This window comes from Hylobates moloch, unplaced genomic scaffold (assembly GCF_009828535.3).
Source record: "Hylobates moloch isolate HMO894 unplaced genomic scaffold, HMol_V3 SCAFFOLD_4, whole genome shotgun sequence".
In the NCBI taxonomy this organism is placed as follows: domain Eukaryota; kingdom Metazoa; phylum Chordata; class Mammalia; order Primates; family Hylobatidae; genus Hylobates; species Hylobates moloch.
The window spans coordinates 120,060,533-120,085,255 of NW_026652279.1; the positions used below are offsets into that span (position 1 = coordinate 120,060,533).

Below are 24,723 nucleotides of genomic sequence, written 5' to 3' on the forward strand. Positions count from 1 at the left end.
CTATATTATCTAACCTTGCCAAACCTCAATTTCTCATTTTAAATCAGGGAAGCAATATTTCTTATCTAAGGGCTGTGAGTTTTCCTATAAGTAATATATTCACATTAGTGCCTGAGTTAATAAATTAAATACTCAATGCAAATTACCTAGTATTACTAAGTAGATGTAGCTATAAAATATAAATAAAATTATATTGTGGCAATATTTTTTATCTAAATAAATATTTCCAACGAAACAAGACTTTACCTTAATTTACCACAGTGTCCTTTACTCCTAGGGCAGTGATTTGGGGCAGAGAAAATATTCAAAACCTATTTGTTGAAGAAATGCATGTACTCAGATAATTCAATTTAAGCATCCAGTTTTCGTCTTGTGAAAACAACTTAGAACCATGTTCTATCATCTTGCCTCAGAAGATCTTTGCCTTTGGGCCTAGAAAAATTGTTTGTGTAAAAATGTATTTTAATTTGTATATCTTCTTTAGAGATTTTCACTTCAGCTGGTCTGATTAAACTTCGATTGTTTAATCCACAGTAGAAGTTGCAAAAACTCATCTCTCGTTATGAGGCAATATATTATGTGGAAAAAAAAAATCTATTTTTAACTTATTTTCCCTTATGGAATTTTGTAGCTACATTATTCACAAGCTATTGTGAACATAAAATGATAACTTTTCATTTTCAGATCAACAAAGAAATTATTATGGAAAGAGAAAGAATTTTTACTGTGATTATATAGTAAATTCTAACCAAATTATTGCTAAAATCATTGTTTTAATAGCATAATTATAATTTGCATTACTCATAATAAAAAAAGAAAATATTCGTAAAATAAAATTGTTTTTTGCCTCCTAATTTCCACATTTAATTTGTTCTTACCACCATTTACGTATATGTTGACCATAACTCAGTAGCTAAAAAAGATAAAAGAACTTTCTCTTTCACACCAACAAAAAGAGACTTCTAAATTAAAGCTACTTTTTATTTCCAGTCTTTTCACAATAGGAAATGATGATCTATTATTTCATTGGATTTCGGCTTTTGAAAACAAAAGTAAAAAGAGATCTGGTAATTCAGAGAATTAAACTGTGTGGATGGGCAAGATTAAATTCTGTACCAAAAAGAAAAAAAAGAAACAGAGAGAAATTCATATTGATATGAGACAAATGTTTTGATGAAGGCTTAGAAAAAAAAGAATAGACAGTAATCAAACTAACTATCATTCATGCACTACACACAATGCAACCAAAAACAGATGTGAAGGGCTGATGTGACAGTAATACTAGATAATAAAGCTATTCAATGCCAACTCACATTTACCTGATTATTACTAGTTCTTTGATTGAATTATATATAAGAAAAGTGTGTTGGTAAAGTACTAAATGTGTTTCAATTATTGAATTTGCCATCAATCCATCACCAAAAATAAGCAACTGTCAGCATTTAAGTCACCTATAAAGGTGTTGAGTCAGAAGGGCACACTGTAAAGCAAAATAAATCTACAAGTAACAAAAGCTATATTATTGAAAAATAATAATAATCACAACAATAGCTGAGCACTTTTAAAATGACTGGTCTTATGCCAAACGCATTCTTTTCATTCGTTACTCTTCTCAGAAGCTTTGAACTAAGTATTATTTCATTTATGTTTTTATAGATAAGGAAACTAGCTTAAAGAAATTAAATAAATTATGAAATCTCACAGGAGCAAAAAGTAGAAGAGGCAAGATCTATATATAGGTTTTCTGACCTCCACACAACCACACTATAGGCTCTGCTAGCTGGTCAGTATGTGATCATAACCTCACTCAATGTTCTCATCAGTGGAATGGGGTAAATGGTGATGCCCAGGTCTGGGAATTATTGTAGTAACAAATGAGAAGATATCAGAAGCTTGTGAAAATTGTGATGTCTAATACCATTACATATCTTTTTACTATCAGCAAACAGCAAGTTAAGGCAATGGGTTTGTTGAAAAAAAAAAATATGTTAAGGCTTAGGCTTTATGATGCTTATAGTTGACAATTTCATAGGTAATTAAAATAGATAATAGTGTGAAAGCTTTAAAAGAGTTTACAGGAAGGAGAGATTTGATATGAAAGACAGCGGTCAGGAAGAAAAAGAGAAGGCTCGAATAGCAGGTAAGAAAACTTGTATGGGACAATTTAAGACAGTGTTCCAGGGCTAAGTAGAAATAGTCAAGAGAATTTATGTAATTCAGTGGCTAAGTGCAATATATGACAGCTTCTAATTCCCTATAGCTTTACTAATATGGTTTAGTTTTCACCAATATAACAGGTGAAAAGTAATAGATAAAATATATTTCTGTAGTTTTATTAACTTTTTTAGTGATTTTGTATGTCTTATAGGATTACATTATATAATTAATTTTCTGTAAAGATGTCTGTCCATATCTTTGTTCCTTTTTGCTGTTGGTTTGTCAAGTATTTCTTCTGCATTACTGGGAGAGGCTTTATTAGGTGTTAAGATATTACTCCTTTGTGATATGATTGCAAATGTTTTTCTAATTCGTATTTGTCTTTTGGCTATGCTTACGTTGATTTTGCTATGGAATATAGACACACACACACACACACACACACACATATATATAATATATATTTTGTTTATTCTGAGTTTTGTGTTATGAAGAGAAAAAACCTCCATTCTGATATTTAAAAATATCTATATATTGTTTTATGACTTCTTCGAGGATTGTTGTGGTTTTATTTTTACATTTAAATATTTGACCCAAATGGAATTCTCCCTGGAGTAATAGTACAAAATAGGATTTAAGTTAATTTATTTTCCATGGGTCTACACAATTGTAGAAATAGCACTTATTATGAAAATAATACTTTGTCTTTCACTAAACTCCTGCATGTATTTGGGTATATTTGTAGGTTTTCTCATCTTTTACAGTGATCTGTTAATTTATGCATCAACATCACAGGGTTTTAAAAAGTGTTATAACTTTATAATATGTGTTAGAAGGTAGTAGTGCTAGTCTTTTAACGTTATGCTTTATTTTCAGAATTTTTATGGATACTTTTAGTTGCTACCTAACCATAAGAACTTTAGATTTCAATTTTGAGATGCCAAAATCTCTTATTTTTATTTGGGAATTCCCTTAAATTTGCTAATCATCTTAGAAAGAGTTTCAAATTTTTAATTTTGAGCCTCTGCTTTTCAAATGGCATGTAAAATATGCAAATAGCATACCTAAGGTCTCTGGACATTTTCTCCCTCAACATCTGCATTCAAGACATAGTAAAATACACTTAATCATCTAGCCTGATCATGGAGGCCCTGAGGTTTACCTTGATTGTGTCACTCTCAGCACCTGTATAACAAAAAGTCACTTTATTCATATTAGCAGTCTGTTGGGCTCAACATGCAAGAACGAGATCAGCCTACAGTACAGACTGGGATATACCCTCAGATCCCTGAGCTGGAAGGAGAAAGGGCAAGAGAGGATTGGGGTCCAGAGCCAAAGAGAACTGAGGGAGATAAAGGCAGCTGAGACAAAATGACCCATTATCAGAAGCCTATCAGGTGGCTTGGCAGAAGCAGCATCCACTTTTTCTTGGGCATTCTTCTCACAGTATAGTTAAATGTACAGCAGCATACCCTAGTCCAATTGTATTACTTATTTATTGTCTATCTGCCATACTCTAGAATATAAATATAGTAATGAAGGAATTTTTTAGTTTAACTGCCTTAAATCTTCAGCAAACAGAACCCTACTGAGCACTTAGTGCACACTCCAAAAATATTTTTGAAAGAAAACTCAACAAATACATATTGAATAGATAAATGCGTAACAATTGCAGGAATAAAGGGAGTACTGTTCTGCTAAAAGTGTTATCTCTGATTACTGCATTTCATTAGTTTATTTGTGAGATGGACCATGAGAAAACAGAAGAGGAAAGCCCAAAAGGGCAGAGGTGTGGGCAGAGAAGTGTGTAAAAGTTGAAGCCAAACACGCAATTATTCTTTTCATTGAATTGCATTATGTTTAACTACGTGGTCTACGTAAAGCCAAAATTATTACTTGAGTAATTTTTTTCTAATTTTTTAAGTTGTCTATATGTCCCTGGCCATGGTATTTACCTGACAGAAAATTTTACTCCAATTTTACTGGGAGTTTTATGATCACTTAAGACCTTGACCTTTCACCATCCCTCCAAAAAGTGAATTAGAGTCAGCATTGACTTTGCTTGTTATCATTGAAAAAAATATGTTCCAGATAAAACTTTGCTTTCAGTGGCTAATGCAAGTTTCTTATTCATGTGTTCATTATGAGTGAACCTGACCATTGCAATAGTTTCCATAATCGCTTCCCTACCGTTAGAACAATTTTTGATGATATCACCCTCATGCTTCACTTGCTTAATTAGACCCTAGTGCATCAATGAGTCTTTTTAACTTTCTTCTGCAGAGGCCCTTCTTGCCCAGGGCTAACCCCTGTCTCTAAGTTTTATGCTGTTCTTTTTAGCTAAGGCTTTTTATATTTGAGTACAGTTGCTTTCTAGACAATGTAAGATTTTATTGATAACAAAATGTATCTTTACCCATTTATTTAATACTGTCTGAGTGGAGAAGGGATTTGATGTTTATTGAATAACTACTATGTATAAGGTTGTGTGTCGTGCATGTCACATTCATGGTTTTACCTAAAATTAAGATATTATTTTTCTTATGGTAAACTAATAAATAATTGTTTACTGTAAAAATTTCAGGGATGCAAAAATTTACAATACAGAAAACAAAGTTAACTAAACTTCTATCCCAGCCCAGATTTAGCCATTTTTAATATTTTGAGGTATGATGAGGTAGAAAAATATAGTTTTTCTGTAGTTTTTCTGTAGGTATATTTAACACATGTATACAGTTGTGTTCTTATCTCATTTAAAGATGTCTACCATATTTTGAGGATTTTCACATTTTATTAAAATATTTTTGAAACAGCCTATGTAATGACAAATTCTATTGCAAAACATTTGTGCTCTTTCCAATGGGCAATTGAAATTGCAATTGGTGGATTCAAAAGCATGAGTTCAAACAGAGAACAAAAAATTGGGAGGATACAATCTAACATGGGCAATATTCTCAGGGTATGGTGCTCATGTGTTATGTTTAGTTTACTTTAAAAATGATTTTAAAAGTATGATTTCTTATGCTGTATGAGAATTTTGCAATGGTCTGGCTCTGTGTCCCCACCCAAATCTCATCTTGAATTGTAATCCAAATTGTAATCCCCATGTGTTGAGGAGAGGACCATGTGGGAGGTGTCTTGATCATGGGGACAGTCCCGTCATGCTGTTCTCATGATAGTGAGTGAGTTCTCATGAGATCTGGATGTTTTATAAGGGGCTTTCCCCACTTCACTCTGCATCTTTTTCTCTTGCCACCATGTGAAGAAGAATGTGTTTGTTTCCCCTTCTGCCAGGATTTTAAGTTTCCTGAGGCCTCCCAAGCCATGCAAAACTGTGAATCAACTAAATCTCTTTCATTTATATATTACCCAGTCTCAGGTATGTCCTCATAGATGCATGAGAACAGATGAATACCATCCACTGTAATAAAGAAAATTATGAACCAAGTTTTATGCTTTAAGTAGCTGATTTGTCAGTAACTAACTTACCTTCCGTATTCTAATATAGACTATGTGTGTGTTTTGTATGTAAATTTACAAATTATCAGCTAATCCCTTCCATCAGCTTAAGTGGGCAGTGATGAAAGTGTAGTCTTGTCCAATAGCAATAGATTTATAAACACGGAGCTCAGTTTTGTAGGGTGATTGAAGATGGGCAAGTATGGAGTCACAAACATATTTAAATCCAGGATTCTTCAAACTCTTGCTTAAATTTCGGCTCTGTTTATTTTCCCAGTGGGACTCAGATACTCTTGGGGAATAGTATTAGCCAAAAGTTACTGTTACAGCAGTCACCAAACATAGAAGAGCCATTATCTTTCCTCCAAGACTTGCATGGATTACAGCCCAGAGTTAGTAAGCAGGACAGAGAAAGTGTCCTCTGGCCCTTACTACATCTATCTTTTGTACTGTACTGAGTCCATCCAGTAGAAGGAAAGGATCAGAAAAAAGAAGTAAGAGACCAAGTTGATACAGAACTCAGTGAAGGGTTCATCCCATATGATAATTTTCATTTGTTTATTTAGGTTTTTTATTATTCATAATTTAATTTGTTAAAAAAGAAAAGTTTAATTTGAAATCAGTGAGATTTGAAAACTTAAAAGACTATGCATAAGAAAATCCTCAAGATGCAGAAATTATAGATTAGGTGGAAAACCTCTCCACCGAAGAAGATGACTGCAGAATTTATTGGTAGAGGCTTAGGGACCTGGAAGAACAAGGAACATAATTTATGAGTTTGTTTTCTAGGACACTGTTTTAATAGTGGTGGCAGTAAAACTTTCTTTGAGATAAATTGGTAAAGCTGAAGGTTAGCTTCAATGTAATGCTGAATAAGACTTTGTAGACATGTTCTTAGCAACCTCAGAATGAGACTATCATTTGTAGAGCTTTATGTGTGACCTGCCTGAGAGAGGCCAGTAATGCCTAGAGTTACTCTGAGGTAATTATTAGGAAAATTCTAAATTACTCTTGAGTAAATTATGAGCATAAACCTTTAAATTGGATAACTGTTTCAAGAAGCCAGGTTTTTTTTTTCTCTAGTAGTTTTTAAAACTTGTCTCTCTTCATCACTGTTACTTTCTTTAATATTTATAAGTAGATGCTGTGCTTGATAAATCAGGCAGTTCTCAGGAATAATCCAGTTTGATTAAAAAAAAAACCAGAATTAAGACATTACAAATACAATAAAGTGCACACAGAGTTATTTGGCAGCATTTTGTAAAATCTGACTCTGACAGTTGAGGTTTCTTCCCTGCTGACTCCCTGTATCTACTGAATAGAAACAGAAGAAATTAAGAGAAAGTGTCAGGAAAAATAGAAGCTGTTTGATATGACAGATTTAATTAGCTGACGTGAGTACTATAATATACTAGCACTTTTAATAACATGACCTTCACTTGTTCCTCAGGGGACACAACGTAACGAAGAGAAAGATCTTTCCTCTAAAGTGACAGCTGTTGATAATGTTCTGTATTTACACATTTTTCTAACCTCTAAAAAGCACAACATCTCCTTAACTTTGTGATATTCCTCTAAGGTTAATGGGTCTGAATTCACATTCCTAATAATTCAGCTTTTGCACAGTAGGCCAAGTTCATTGCAAAGTCAGGGGAATCAGGATTTTTTCCAAATCTAGGGCTTGGAAAGGCCACAGAAGAGGAATAGAGTGAAAAGCCACCGAGTTAAAAGATTAACGTTGATCCTAGATTACCACAGAAGTCACCTAAATATTCTCCTAGTGTCTGTGCTACCTCTAGATTCTCAATTTACCTTGGCCTGCCTACAGATTTATTCTTTCTTAAAAGCATCTTTGATCACACTTGAGCCACATGTAGGGTTCCATAGCTTTCTATAACTAAAGGATAAATGCCACCTCCTTCTCCCGCTAGCCACTGCTTATCCTGCCACACTTCCGCACTCCTCAATTATGGAAAGTCCCCACTTCAGCCAGGCTGCTCTATGATCTCTCAGTCTGACATTACAGCCTCCCCATCCTTTCTCATAAAACCACTCTCAAACACACCTATGAAATGCTTATCTGCTTCTTCATACACATACTTTTCACTGTTATCTTCCCCAAATAGTCTAGGAAAAGAGATTACTTTTCACTCTGAATTTCTGCAACACTCTGTATTTATAGTTAATGATGTGTTTTACATGTCATAACCTGTTTTCTGAAGCCAGGGACAATTCCTAGTACTTGAACTCTTATTATTTATTAATCCTCCAGTGGTTATATAAACAATCACTGGTATATTTACCACTGTCTTAGTCCATTTGAGCTGCTATAGCAAAATGCTGTAAACTGGGTACTAATAGAGTACATGAGCCATGGCAAGAAAAATGACAGAAATTTATTTCTCACAAATTCTGGAAGAGTTCAAGATCAAGTCACTGGCAGATTCAGTGTCAGGTGAGGGTCTGCTTTTTGGTTCATACATGGTGCCTTCTTGCTGTGTCCTCGCAAGGTAAGAAGTGAGCAAGGCAGCTCTCTGGGGACTCTTTGATAAGGGGACTAACTTCATTCATAAGGGCTCTACACTCATGACTTAATCACCTCCCAAAGGCCTCATCTCCCAACACCATCACATTAGTGAATTGGTTTCAGGATATGAATTTTGAGGGTACACAAACATTCAGACCATAGCAACTACCAAGTGTGAATAGTTATATGAACTTTGAGGTACAGATAATATAAACAACATGGGGAATTTATTCTAATTATCTACAAATTTGTACCCAACAAAGTCATGAAAGTCACTCAAAAATCATGACGTTGGTGCCAACCTACTGACCTGCCAGTGTCCTTGCCTTCTTCTTGGGTCTTCCCCGTGTCTTGTTTCCTAGGACAGTAGCTGGACACCATTCTCCATAATAACCATATCATCAGATCTTATAGAATCTACCTAATGTCCAGTCAGATATGCCTGGTGCAGACCTTTCTGCTTAATGATTTTTTAGCACCTGAAACTTTAAATAGCTGGATAAAATAATTTAGAAAGAATAAATCTACATTGTGGATTGAATTTTTTTTTCCTTTATTTCTTTCTTTCTTTTTTTGTTTTAGAGATGGGGCTTCATCATGCTGCCCAGTCTGGTCTTGGACTCCTGGGCTCAAGCAACCTACCCACCTCCACCTCCCAAAGTGCTGGGATTACAGGCCTGAGCCACTGCAGCTGGCCTGGATTAAATGTTTTAGAGCCCAATGAACAATTAACATATAAAGAAAAGTAACTAACACTCTCTGAGTATCAGTGTATTCTAGGTGATAAGCAAGGCTCTTTATGAGTAGTTATCATTTACTCCCAATTTTTAACAATGAGGAAATTAAAACTCAGAATGATTAATCAACCTACCCAGTCACACAAAGTAGCAGGGCTCAGATTTCTGCTTGATATGCTGCTTTTAAAATAAGTTTCTGATTCTTTTGCGTAAATATCTAGGTGATGTGTGGCTGAGTTATATGATAGATATGTGTTCAATTATTTTAGAAACTCGAACAATTTTCCTAGTGGTTTTATAACTTTACAGTATCACCAGCAGTTTATGAGTTTTCCAGTGCCATCACATTTTGCCAGAACTTTGTATTTTCAGTAATTTAAAATTTCAGCCACTCTACTAGGCATCAACCTAAATAATGGACAAAGAGAGATTCTCCAAAGATAATCAGTTTATTTAGGAAGGAGCAGAAGCATTGCCATGCAGAGTACATGAGCCATGGCAGCCACAGGCACAATTGAGGAGGTTGAGGCACAAGGAGGCTTTTAAAGGCAAAAGGAGGAGTCCATGTCAGTTATTTTGCAACAAAGAGAACAATGGTTAGAAGGGTTTATTGCAGGAGTTGACTGTCAGCTCATGAATGGAGACTGTATCAGGCACATGTTCTTATACTTATGGTTAAATGTCCTTGTGACTCATGTAGCAAGCTGCAGTTTGGAAAATCTTTGACAAAAGTTTTTCTTACAGGCTTATGTGCATAAGAACCTTCAGAGAGTCTTTACAGTAGTTCATATCATCTTATCACAGGCATGTTTGCATGAGAGTTTTCCCTTTCTAATCTCCTGATTTTATTTTGAGTTTAACACAAGTGACTCCATGTTTATATTGATAACTTTCACATCGGTGTGGATTAGTATTTTAATGATGTTTTTAAGAGCATTCTTCTAGTGACAAATTATATTGATCATTTTCTCATATGCTTATTAGCCATTCATGTATTTTCTTTCATGAAATGCCTGCTCAAATCTCTTGGCCATTTTTATTGGATTGTTTGTCATATGTCCTCACAAAGACTTCAACATGAATGTTTTAGCTATTTTTATTTATAATTCTAAAAAACAACAAACAAACTAAATGTTCAATAACAGTTGAATTTTGAATGGACAAATAACATATAAGCTATATCCAGGCAATGAATATTAGACAATAACAAGAAATTAGTGATACATACAGCAAAATGAATGAATCTCAATATCATTGCACAGGGTGAAAGAAGTGATACCCAAAGAGAATACAATGTAGGATTCCACCTATATAAAAATAGAAGAATAAACAGCCAGATACAGATATATAAATACATAATTTCAAAAAGTGCAAATTAATTTATAGTGACACAAAGCAAATTAGCAACTGAGTGAAGTCCTAGTTAGTGGACATCTTGAGGGTGATGAACATGTTTTGTTATTTCAGTGTAGCAATGATATTGAAGAGGTATACATCTGTCAAAACTCATCAAATTGTACACTTTAAGCAGTAGCAGGAATTATACCTCAGGTTAAAAATAAAGAAGAAGATAGATAAATAGACACATAGGTAGATAAATACATACAGACATGCACACATATCAGAGACAGATCAAACAAAATAAGATTCTACTGTTACCATTCTCACTGTGTCGAAAGAGACTAAAGTGTCTCTATCCAGAAATAGCTCTACCCTGAATTTGATCTTATCTGTTGCTACCTTTTGTATCCTGTTATTTCAATGCCATTTACTTATTTTCCTGTAATTCCCATAAACTAACATATTAAAATTCTGTTTATGATTGCTCATGTTTAGGACATTAAGTTCAGAGTCAACATTGTTTTTAAAGTTGTAAGGTATTCTTTCTCTTTTTGTACTATATACTAAAATTACTCTATTTTAAGAATGGTATTCAAATGGTATTTAAATACTCCATTTTAAGAATGGTATTCTCTGCTAATGTGTACATATAAAACTCCTGAGAATTATCAGGAAATGGATTTTCTCTGCCATTTACAGTTCCAGGATGAGCAATTCTATATTCACAATGACTTCAACGGGAAAAGGACAATTTTTAGTTTCAGCATTATCTTAAAAAAAAAAGTCGTCCCTATCATGCAGTGATTATTGATAAGCTGACAAAGGAATAAAAACAGTAAAACACTAACCCACCTGCAGCCTCCTGAGCCTTAACAGTCTTGTGTTCTTTTGCAGATATACTGGCATCATAAACAAAAGTCTTTAATGTAAAAATGTTTTTAGATTCCAAAGGCAAGAGTTTCTAATGATGAGATTCTTGTATCACTCAAATAATTTCATTTCTGTTCCATCTTCTACTCAAGGGCCAACTTCTGCTCACAGACTGTATCTATCTTCAGAATGCAAAATACATTGCCAGAATTTTCTAAAGAAACTGTGCAAAACATTAATATTAAACCAGTAACTCCAAACTAAAGACAGTCTTTGTCACCGCAGTGAGATTGATGTTATGGTTATTATGACAGAAAATATGGAAACAAAAAAAAATAACTACCAATAGCTCTCTTCACACTGTGAGAGATACCAACACTTTTTAACATATACAAAAAAATATGAAAAGTAGTTCTCTTTAGAATTGTTAATTTGCTTCAGAATCAGAAATAAACTGCAATACATTACAGAGGCCAGTATTAATGCCCCAGGATCATCACAATAGATACATCTCTCATTCCTATAAAGTTCTAATACCTGAAGGAAAAAACATATTCAAGAAGAAATTTAACTGCAACTGAGGGGGGACTCTAGTTTAATCACGACATTTTGAAAATGAGTGTTCAACCTGATTCTTAACTTAAATGAGACTGGGTGATTTCCACGTTTTCACATGTAGCCATGGGTCAGCAAATCATTTGGAGGACTACCTCTAATAAATTAGGTACAATACAAATATAAAAATTTCCACAAGTTAAACTTGGGTTCTTGTATTTCTTGATCCTAATACTTCAGCTATCCTCATATGATCTTTCTGATTAAAGAAAAAAAAAAATATTTGGCCAGGTGTGGTGGCTCTCGCCTGTAATCCCAGCACTTTGGGAGGCCAAGATGGGCGGATCACGAGGTCAAGAGATCAAGACCACCCTGGCTAACACAGTGAAACCCCATCTCTGCTAAAAATACAAAAAAAAAAAAAAAAATTAGCCGGACATGGTGGTGGGCGCCTGTAATCCCAGCACTTTGGGAGGCCGAGGCTGGCAGATCATGACGTCAGGAGATCGAGTCCATCCTAGCTAACATGGTGAAACCCCGTCTCTACTAAAAATACAAAAAATTAAGCAGGCGTGGTGGTGGGTGCTGTAGTCCCAGCTACTCGAATGGCGTGAACCCGGGAGGCAGAGCTTGCAGTGGCGCCACTACACTCCAGGCTGGGCGATAGAGTGAGACTCCATCTCAAAAAAAAAAAAAAGATTTCATTTATCTGCTCTACCTCTGAATAGAGCAACAGTATCTTTTTCTTTCGAAAGAGATCCATAAATTTCTGCATTTTATGGTTAACAAGTTGCAAGTTACCTCCTCCTTAAAATGACTCTTCTGTCTAGACCATAATATTTTTAATGGAGAAAATACTATCTTCAAAGGTGCTGATGAGAGGTGACAGCGTGCTGGCAGCCCTCACAGCCCTCGCTCGCTCTCGGCGCCTCCTCTGCCTGGGCTCCCACTTTGGCAGCACTTGAGGAGCCCTTCAGCCTGCTGCTGCACTGTGGGAGCCCCTTTCTGGGCTGGCCAAGGCCGGAGCCAGCTCCCTCAACTTGCGGGGAGATGTGGAGGGAAAGGTGCGGGCGGGAACTGGGGCTGCGCATGGTGCTTGCGGGCCAGCGCGAGTTCCAGGTGGGCGTGGACTTGGTGGACCCTGTACTCGGAGCGGCCGGCTGGCCCCACTGGCCCCGGGCAGTGAGGGGTTTAGCACCTGGGCCAGCAGCTGCTGTGCTCAATTTCTCACTGGGCCTTAGCTGCCTTCCCACAGGACAGTGCTCTGGACCTGCAGCCCGCCATGCCTGAGCCTCACCCCCCTCCATGGGTTCCTGTGTGGTGGGAGCCTCCCTGACAAGCGTTGCCCCCTGTTCCAGGGCGCCCAGTCCCATCAACCACCCAAGGGCTGAGGAGTGCGGGCACACGGCGTGGGACTGGCAGGCAGCTCCACCTGCAGCCCCAGTGCAGGATCCACTGTGTGAAGCCAGCTGGGCTTCTGAGTCTGGTGGGGACTTGGAGAACCTTTATGTCTAGCTCAGGGATTGTAAATACACCAATTGGCACTCAGTAGCTAGCTCAAGGTTTGTAAACACACCAATCAGCACCCTGTGTCTAGCTCAGGGTTTGTGAATGCACCAATCGGCACTCTGTATCTAGCTACTCTGGTGGAGACTTGGAGAACCTTTGTGTGGACACTCTGTATCTAGATAATCTGGTGGGGACGTGGAGAACCCTTGTGTCTAGCTCAGGGATTGTAAACGTACCAATCAGCACCCTGTCAAAACAGACCACTCGGCTCTACCAATCAGCAGGACATGGGTGGGGCCAGATAAGAGAATAGAAGCAGGCTGCCTGAGCCAGCAGTGGCAACCCGCTCGGGTCACCTTCCAAACTGTAGAAGCTTTGTTCTTCGCTCTTTGCAATAAATCCTGCTGCTGCTCACTCTTTGGGTCTGCACTGCCTTTATGAGCTGTAACACTCACCGCGAAGGTCTGCAGCTTCACTCCTGAGCCAGTGAGACCACGAACTCACCAGAAGGAAGAAACTCTGAACATATCCGAACATCAGAAGGAACAAACTCCAGACGTGCCACCTTAAGAGCTGTGACACTCACAGCGAGGGTCTGCGGCTTCATTCTTGAAGTCAGTGAGACCAAGAAGCCACCAATTCTGGACACACTGTGGTACCTGGTAAGAGCAAATTAAATTCTGTAAAATGAAACAGATTCTCATTACTTTATAGCATTTGTACTGAAATATATAAATATTTGTTTACACTTTTTTTCAAAAGCCTCTTTGCCTCCATTCAAAATATCTTGCTTTAATGTTTCATAAGAATATGCACATAACTTTCAACTTATGATGACTTTTTTCCTAAATTTAAACGATGCAAAATGGTAGACTTCATCAATTTTGTTTCATTTTAACAAAAATATACATTTATTCAATTAAAATGTTTTTTATTCTTAACTTGAAGAGTTTCAGAGAAAAATGGATGTGATTTACTTTTTAATAGTACAGGCTATTTGTAATTCATTATGGCAAAAAGTATACAGCTCCATTTATGATGATGAAATTAATTTCTCTTTTAAAATAAACTTATTTAAGATTGTTTATCAATTCTAGTAGCCTTTTGGCAGAGTCTTTCATAGTCTTCTAAGAATAGAATCATATCGTCAGTGAAGAAAGATAGTGTTACTTCTTATTTTGCTATTGAGTGTCTTTTATTTCTTTCTCTTGCTTGATTGTTCTAGCCAGGACTTCCAGTACTATGATGAATAGGAGTAGTAAGAAGGGGTATCTTTGTCTTTTTCCAGCTTGATAAACGATTCTAGCGGGGTTGCAGGGCACAAAATTAATGTACAATAATCAATAGTATTTCTAGAATGCACATTTATGCACATAATGTCCAGGCTGAGAGTCAAATCAAAAACACAATTCCATTTACAATAGCCACAAAGAAAATGAAATACCTTCGAATACATCTAACCAAAACACTGCTAAAACAGATAAATTCTAAACACTGCTAAAACTGCTAAACAAATAAATGGAAATATATTCCATGTTCATAATTGGAAGAATCAGTATCATTAAAATGGTCATACTGCCAAAAGCAATTTAAAGATTGGACGCTAGTCTTATCAATCTACCAATGTCATTCTTCACAGAATTAGAAAAAACGACTCTAAAACTCATGTGGAAACAAAAAAGACCCCAAATAGCCATGGCACGCCTAAGTAAAAAGAACAAAGCCAGAGACATCACACTACCCAATTTCAAATTACACTATAAGGCTACAGTAACCAAAACAGCATGGTACTGGTACGAAAAAGGACACAGACCAATGAAACAGAATAGAAAACTTAGAAATAAAGCCATACATCTGATCTTTGACAAAGTTAACAAAAACAAACAACAGAGAAAAAACTCTCTATTCAATAAACAGTGCTGGGATAACTGGCTAGTCATATGCAGAAGAATGAAACTAGACCTTTACCTTTCACTATATACAAAAATTAGCTCAAGATAGACAGATTAAAGATTTAAATGTAAGACCTCAAAATACTAGAAGAAAACCTAGAAATTACCCTTCTTGACGTTGGCCTTGGCAAAGAGTGCTTTGCTAAGTTTCCAAAAGCAATTGTAACAAAAACAAAAATTGACAAGTGGAACCTAATTAAACTAAAGAGCTTTTGCACAGCAAAAGAAATGATCAATAAAGTAAAGAGAAAACCTACAGATTGAGAGAAAATATTAGCAAACTATGTGGCCAATAAAGGTGTAATATCCAGAATCTATAAGAAACTTAAACAAATTAACAAGCAAAAAATAACCCCATTAAAAAGTAGGCAAAGGACATGAACAGACACTTCTTAAAAGACTTACAAGTAGCCAATAAACATTTGAAAAAATGCTCATCACCACTAATCATCAGAGAAATGCAAATCAAAACCACAATGAGATACCATTTCACACCATTTAGAAAGGCAGAGAAAAGGGAATGCTTATACACTCCCGGTGAGAAGGTAAATTAATTTAGCAACTGTGGGAAGCAGCTTGGTGATTTTTCAAAGAACTTAAAATAGAGTTACCATTTGACCCAGCAATCTCATTAGAATATATTCCTAAAGGAAAATAGATCATTATATCAAAAAGACACATCCACTCAAATGTTCATCACAGCACTATTTGCAGTAGCAAAAACATGGAATCCGCCTAGGCATCCATCAGTGGTGGTTTGGATAAAGAGACTGTGGTATATATACCATGGAATACTACACAGCTATGAAAAAGAATAAAATCTTATCCTTTGCAGCAATGAATAGAGCTGGAGGCCATAATCCTGAGTGAATTAATGCAGGAGCAGAAAAGCAAATACTATATGTTCTCACTTACAAGTGGGAGCTAAAAACTGAGGAAACATGGACATAAATATGGGAATAATAGACACTGTGGACTACTACAGTGGGGAGAGAGGGAGGGACCCCTGGGTTGAAAAGCTACCTCTTGAGTACTATGCTCACTACCTGGGTGCAATATACCCATGTAACAAACCTGCATATGTACCCCTGTATCTAAAAGTTGAAATTAAAAAACAGTTAAATAAAAAATGTATTCAAGTTGAAAATAGTGGATTTAAAATATTGCATGAATAATTGTAAATTATAATTTAATTGAGCAAATTATAGCCAGAACTGTGACATGGTACAAAAATGATGGGAGTTTAAAAAACAGGGTTTAATAAATTCTCAATTTTAAAGAAAACATATATATATATGCCCTATCAAAAGATTTCTCCCACATGTGAAGATATTCCAAATAATATTGTAGACTTTCAGAATTAAGTTTTAAACTCTACTTGCACTAGCATAATCATAATTTAAAATTTAATTCATGTTTCCTCCTTTGCTTTTTTTATTTTTTTATTTTTTTGAGATGGAGTTTTGTTCTTGTTGCCCAGGCTGGAGTGCAATGGAGAGATCTTGGCTCACTGCAACCTCTGCCTCCTGGGTTCAAGCAATTCTCCCACCTCAGCCTTCCAAGTAGCTGGGATTACAGGCACCCACCACCATGCCCAGTTAATTTTTTTTTTTTTTTTATTTTAGTAGAGACAGGATTTCATCATGTTGGCCCAGCTGGTCTCAAACTCTTGACCTCAGGTGATCCAGCCGCCTCAGCCTCCCAAAGTGCTGGGATTACAGGAATGAGTTATCACTCCCAGCCCCTCCTTTGCTTTTACAGGAGTAGATTTCAGTATCTTCCAGTTTGCAATACTAGTTTCAGTAACTAAAATACACTAATGTTTCAAAACAGACGTTTTTAGTGTTTCATTTGTGGAACATTTTGATGCAAAATATTTTAATTTAGGTATTTATTTTTAAAAAACTCATGTGAGATTTATTCAATTTTGTTGCTCTTAGAAATGCACTAAGCACTATGGTAGCAAAACTGGAAGAGTAGGCAGATGGAGTGGATTAAGGAGAGAACTGATGTGGCTTGGTCCTAGATTCTCCTGCCGCAAACCCTAAGCACATTAACTGGAAAAGACAACACACACACACACAAAGCCTCCCTATGGCAGAATAGTTGTTTAAGCCTCAATAAGCAGTAACAAAGTCCCCACTGATGACACATCTACAAGTATATTAATTGGTAGAGATTAGACATACAATTTAGATTTAAAAATTTTTAACAAAACACAAGTAAAGCTAAAATTATTTGTAAATTTTGACAACCACAGCTTGTTGTGATGGTGGAATATCATAGCTCATTTAGATACTTGCACCAAAGGCAATTCCAAGTACATCAATGTTTCCTAGGTTTCTTAAATTAGTATAGACAATATGCACCTATGCTATATTCTATTGAACTTGAAATTTGTATTTTCTTCACATATTTTTATTTTCAGTGATGAGCTTTTCAAATGAATTTCTAAAAGGATTTACAGTAATGTCAGACATATCACCTTAAATGAAAAGAACATTAAAAAGTTTTATATCTTTTCTGAGTTGGAAAGGGAAAAAATAAACTATTACTAGAATTAATTTATATTGTTCTTTGAAGCTCCTGATGATACATATGAAACTCAACATTATCTAATTGCTCAGGAAAGTTTTCATCTTCTAATGTAGCCAACACAATAACAGCTATCACTTATTTCACTTTTTCTATGTGCATAAAAACTTTGGGGACAAAAATAAATGAAGCTGAAAACTGTACTTCCACATAAATTTTATTTTATGTAAACAATAGCGTAATTTTAAGAATAGTCATTTGATCCCAATGAAAAGTCATCCTTCAGAATATGTCAATAAACCTTTTGCAGCTTCTTGTATTAAATTATCATCAGTGAGCACAGCTTTTTAATAATAGCTACTAATTTCTGAAGCAGATGTTGACCCTGCTGCAGCAGATTTATGTTTCCTGATTTTCCTGTGGTCCTAACCCTTGTAGCTTACAGCAGGTTTTAACAAACATTTTGTGCAAGTTATACTTTCATCTTCATATTTCTTTTGAAAATGAGATAAACAGTAGGAAGTAAATTAATTTTTTATTAAACATATATTTTGTTTCTGTGAGCCCATTTCTGCCAAAGAAGTACACAGCAAAAAAGTGAAATAAATATGCTGAGATCCAGAAAATGCTGGTACATCAGTACTAGTCTCTATATTCTTATGGCAAAGCTGCTCAGCCTCCATTTCCCATACATATTCCCACATATTTGGGTCAATGGGGACCAAGAGGCTTCTTGTACCTAGCAGGCCACTGTATGGGTCAAGGTACAACAAGCTGTTGCACCAAGTGGCCACCAGGGGCAGCAAAGTGGAAGAATGGAAGAAGAAAGTGTTCCCACCCTCCTGTGTTGGAGGACTCTTCCTTTTAATAGAGAACACTGTAAACTTTTTTTTGACAGGGATCTGTTAATCATGTTTTATCTGAAAAGGATCGGAAAAAGAAATATGGATTACCACTGGCTGTGTCTCATTCTGATTATATGTTAGAGAATGCTGTTTACACATACAAGTCTCACAGTAATAGAAACCATTGGCAAAAACAACAAGCAACAATTGGGAGGCAGATTTGGGGCAGCATCAGATAATCTGATATTGTACTTAGTGTATTGCAGCTATTAATAACATTTGGTTATAAAATCCCCCCAAAACACTGCGACAATGTTAAACAAGATAGGGTGAGATACCGGGACAATAGGTATAAGCTGTTTCCATCCTGGGAAAACTGGAATATGGCCACCTTAATAAGACCCAAAGCCTGAACTCTTCTCTAACTAGTTTAGAGTTTGTAATATTTTTTGATAATCCCCTCCCTTGAAAAAGACTCAGTCTAACCAAATGTCTCCCAACTTACATATTAAATCCAAATCTGAATGGCTTCTCTTATGTATTTTGCCTTGCAAAATTGGCAGCACTTACATTAAATAAAAGTCCATACATTTCCATATATTTCATGTTTCAATTGATCTTGGCCATTAACATAATAAAAAGGAAAATTCCTGAGGATACTTCTCAGGATTTTACATCAATGTTTGGCAAATTTGCATACATTTATGTTAAAGTCTTGGCAGATTATTCAGACATTTTCCATAAATCTCCTTTAGTCTTATTAATAATATACTATACATGCTGCATCTCTAGGGATTATAGAATAAATTTTATGTTTTAATAGAACTTATCTAAAAGGTTAAATTTTAATTAGAGTCAAATACAGCAATTCTCTAGTTATTTGAGAATTCTTCTGGAATGCAATTCCCTTTTGGGATTAGGGACAGTAAGAATAAATATGTGTTAACCCATGAGCAGAGATCTGCATTGCTCCTAACATAGTTGCTGTTACATTTTTCTTTGTTCTATGCTATTGTAAACTAGTGGGAATACTAATACTTCTTTCAGTTGCTCGAATTTTATCAATATAGTGAACACTTATTTATAGCCCCACTCTTCTGGCAGCAGCTCTGGTCCCACTCGTAGTGCAGAAGGTTTTGGGTAAGGATATAACCACAGAAGCTATAGTGTACAGTTTTCTCAAAGTAGATAGGTAGATGAAAGCTAGTTGATAGATATAGATTAGATTCATTAATTGATTTGCTTCAACCAATTTGCAATGGATTTTTTTTGAGACGGAGTCTTGCTCTGTCACCCAGGCTCACTGCAAGCTCCGCCCTCTGGGTTCACGCCGTTCTCCTGCCTCAGCCTCCCGAGTAGCTGGGACTACAGGTGGCCATCACCACGCCCAGCTAATTTTTTTTTTTTTGTATTTTTAGTAGAGACGGGGTTTCACCGTATTAGTCAGGATGGTCTCGATCTCCTAACCTCGTGATCCACCCTCCTCGGCCTCCCAAAGTGCTGGGATTACAGGCATGAGCCACCGCGCCTGGCCTGCAATGGATTTTTATCACTAGCAACTGATAAAATTCTAATGATAATATGACTATATATTGTGAAATAGTGAATATTTTACCATATAATTCTTATTTTAATGTAATACAACTCTTCCTTGGGAGAAGAGCAGAACAATAATGTTAAAAATAATAAACTTTGCTTTAATTTCTATTCATGATACTTTAACTCAAAACTTAAACACATTTTGTTTCCATTTTGTCATCATGTACATTAATTCTCTTATTAGGTAAATAGGAAGAGAAGAAATATTTTCATAGTATCCTTCTAGACATTAACACTCAGATTTCTAATGAATTGTTATGACCAATTCAATGTTTCCTTGTAAATTCAGACTTTACTACCAAACACGTTTTGATCTACACTGTGAACATTGGGCTATTCATGTAGAAAAATAACCTGCTGTTTATTTGTTGGCTTCCTTTTGTCATTTCAGAGACAAATTGTTATACATGTTATTTCCCATGTCCACAACTCCCTACAAGGTAAATACTTGAGAATTTGGCAGTCACTTTTTTTCCAAATGGACAGAAAACATATAATTGCAGATGGATTGGTTTGAATGCAAGAAGCAGCCAGCAACTGCCATTCATGAGGATTGTATACAGGTATCTATCTAAAGCGTAAGCGTATCCAGTATTTCTGTTATGAAATTGCCTTGATTTCTTTGTCTTTTTTTTTTTTGATGCAGGGTCTCATTCTGTCGCCCAGGCTAGGGTGCAGTGGTGCGACCTCTGCTCACTGCAATATCTGTCTTCTGGATTCAAGCAATTCTCCTGCCTCAGCCTCCCGAGTAGCTGGGATTACAGGCATGCGCCACTCCCAGCTAATTTTTGTATTTTTTGTAAAGACAGGGTTTCACCATGTTGGCCAGGCTGGTCTCGAACTCCTGACCTCAGGCGATCTGCCCACCTCGGCCTCCCAAAATGCTAAGATTACAGGCGTGAGCCACTGCACCTGGCTGCCTTGATTTCTTAAGCCCCCAAGAACTGTTAAGTAAGATTTTTGTACCTAGACATAAGTAGAATAAACCATTTGGTTCAGGTGATGGAGTTGTGCCTGGAGAAGGAGCAGCAGCATTTGCCTTAATTCAACAGAATTAAGGGTTTATTAATGTACAAGTATTTCACAAAAATAATTCTGCTTATAAGACGTGTTGATTGAACTGATTGAAATATCTAGAAGACATGTCACGCAGAGCACACATTATGGAGATTTTGCAACACTGAATGGGAAAGCATTAAAAATGTAAAAGGAAGAAAAGTTGTGGGTTTCAGAAAGAATAGTTCCCATGAAAGGACTGCCCGACTGTACTTAAAAAAAAAAAAAACAACACATCGTGGTGTTTAACATTTTCCTTATGTTGTCAATACGCCTTATATTTGTCTATTGACAGTCATCGTCTGCCTCACAATGCAAGCTCTGAAAGCTAAGAACTGTTTCTTTTCTTTCTTTCTTTCTTTCTTTTTTTTTTTTTTTTTGAGGCGGAGTCTCACTCTGTCGCCCGGGCTGGACTGCAGTAGCGCTATCTCGGCTCACTGCAAGCTCCGCTTCCCGGGTTCACGCCATTCTCCTGCCTCTCAGCCTCTCGCGTAGCTGGGACTACAGGTGCCCGCCACCACGCCTGGCTAATTTATTTTCAATAGAGAAAGGGTTTCACCGTGTTAGCCAGGATGGTCTCGATCTCCTGACCTGGTGATCCGCCCGCCTCGGCCTCCCAAAGTTCTGGGATTACAGGTGTGAGTCACCGCACCTGGCCTGAAAGCTAAGAACTGTTTCTGGGGAGCTTGGCAAGGAGCCACATTGACATGGATATTTAATAAATGCCTTTTGATCAAAAGGAAAAGAGAAACAGAGGAAAATGGGGGTGAAGAAAACTACATAAGAAAAAATAAAGCAAAAAAATTATTGATTTACTTATTTGTAAAATCAAGGGAATGAGAAATATACTATTTTCTTCTATTCTATGAACCGATGTTCAAATAATCTAAAGTGTTACATTTTTAAAGTGTGTATAAACAACTGACATAAGTAATGACTAGGTTGTAAAAAGTCATTTATCATCTACCTAAGACCTAAGAACTATGCTGACTCAAATTTAATAACCCTGGAAAATCTTGATGCTGCCAGCAGGTGCTTCCTCCATTTGACCCTGAGAGTATCATGGTGGTTTTATGTACCAGAATACGCCTTTGTCAGCCTCCTCAGGTTTGATAATACTATTATCAGTTTTGGCTCACAGACAAGCTTGCCATATCATATTTAGCTGCCAATATAGATGACTTGAATTCTAGTTCTTGTCAGGGCACATAATATCAGACTTGCTACCGCCTAATGTCAAAAGTTGGGTTAAGAGAAAATAACATTTAGGAAGGATTGCCTGAAGATTATATAATCTATTTCTCTAGATACCATAATTCATATGCCTTTATTTAACTCATCAGATATTTATATAGATGAGGACTATTGTGTTGGTTCCCCACAGGACTAGTTTTATTAAACTGTGATTTAGTATAATTCCATTAGTGTTACAGTATAAGAAAATAGCACTATACAATTCAAAGCTGTGTTTACCAGTAGATGTAAATGAGAATTTTGTTAGGTTGCAGTGTCCTCCTTGGAAGCAACTTGGAAAACATCGTTTGCTCTCTACAGATGCTATGACTCATATGCTTATTTTCTCGTCTACTTTTCTACTATAGTATAAGGTTAGAGTCAAACTGTGACTCAAATTTTTGTGTTCTAGCCTCATTTCTAGATGTATTTATACCTCTATTCTAGCCACTTCTTTATAATACATATTTCTAATGTACTATTTTGGTGAAGTTTATGCATCTTGTGAACTTTCCTAATCTTCTCTGGAATAATAACACACATAAATGAATAAGTAATTTTACCAAGACTTTTCTATATTCTTTGAACACACCATATCCTTTGTGCTCAAATATCGGCCAAACATTCTAATATACTGAGAAGGCTAGTATGAAATATGAGCATCATGGTTTCAGCTTACAGCTGACAGAGAACTCTCTCATCTTTTTAAAATGTTTTTTTCTCTCCCATTATGCTCTATTTTAAAAAAAGAGGTGTCTTTCTCCCTCGTAATAAAGGTTAATCTCTATTTTTCTGCCATTGCACCTCCATCATCATCCCCTTTCTCTTCCCAGAAACTACTGAGACCTCTTCTGTCTCAATTACAGTATGCTCAGGTCTCCTTTATATTAATGGTAAAAAACCACAATTACTTTTGCACCAATCTAATACAAAAACAGAAACAAAAACTTTCCTTATCAGGTTTTCTCATATATTTTCCTCTTGCTTTTGGTTATAATCTCAACCATCTACATCCTGTGAATCTACTTCCTACTACCACCCCTTTCCTTAACCCCTTACTCTGTAGCTCCAAACTGAACACTGATCCTTTCATGGAAACCTCCTGTAACTTTCTGATGACTTATCAAGCATAATGACTTGTTCTCTGTATTCTTTGTATTTGACATTTTCTGTGGCCATTGATTTTCTCTTACTATGAAAAATCTATATCTTTTTCATTTTGTAATTTTTTATTTTTTAACACTGGTACTTCCTTTCTTTCTTCTCGTTCTTATTTACTTGTCCTTCTTTACTCCTCACTAAATAACAATAAATTTAGTAATATTTATTAAGCAACTACGTTCTGTCAGACACTGAACTAAATATGTTTTTTTGTTGTTGTTTTTTGTCTTTTGTGGTTAAACTAGAAAATTTCATTTTTTCCTCTTCAACTTTTTTTTTTTTTTTTTTTTAGGGGTTCTCACTCTGTCACCAGGCTGGAGTGCATTGGCACCATCGTGGCTCACTGCAACCTCTGCCTCCTGGGTTCAAGAGCTTCTCCTGCCTCAGCCTCCTGAGTAGCTGGGACTACAGGTGCACCACCACACCCGGCTAATTTTTGTATTTCTAGCGGAGACGGGGTTTCACCATGTTAGCCAGGATGGTCTCGATGTCTTGACCACGTGATCCACCCGCCTCAGCCTCCCAAAGTGCTGGGATTACCGGCATGAACCACCACACCCAGCCCTTTTTCTTCAAGTTTTATTTTAAGTTCTGAGGTACACGTGCAGGATGTGCAGGTTTGTTACGTAGGTCAACGTGTGCCATGGTGGTTGCTGCACAGATCATCCCATTACAGAATATCCTATCACAGAATAGCCAGGCATCCATTAGCTATTCTTCCTGATGCTCTCCCTGCCGTGACCTTAACCCCTCCAACAGACCCCAGTGTGTGTCTTTCCCTCCCATGTGTCCATGTGTTCTCATCATTCAGCTCCTGCTTGTAAGTGAGAACATGTGGTGTTTGGTTTTCTGTTCCTGTGTTAGTTTGCTGAGGATAATGGCTTCCAACTCCATCCATGTCCCTGAAAATGGACATCATCTCATTCCTTTTTACAGCTGTATAGTATTCCATGGTGTATATGTACCATTTTTTATAATCCGGTCTATTATTGATGGACATTTAGGTTGATTTCATGTCTTTGCTATTGTGAATAGTGCTGCAGCAAACATATATGTAGATTTATCATTATGGTAGAATGATTTATATTTATTTGGGTATATACCCATTAATGGGAGCGCTGGGTCAAATGGTATTTTTGCCTCTAGGTCTTTGAGGAACTGCCACACTGTCTTCCACAATGGTTGAA

General features: G+C 36.4%; 1 long non-coding RNA gene across 1 annotated transcript in view; it reads left to right on the forward strand.

Moving 5' to 3' along the window:
• LOC131383399 (uncharacterized) overlaps positions 1-24,723 on the forward strand; it is a 79,652-nt gene that overhangs the window by 41,854 nt on the left and 13,075 nt on the right. The window contains exon 2 of the long non-coding RNA XR_009213389.1: positions 20,478-20,649. This is a non-coding gene — a long non-coding RNA (uncharacterized LOC131383399). The remainder of the gene's footprint in view (positions 1-20,477; positions 20,650-24,723) is intronic.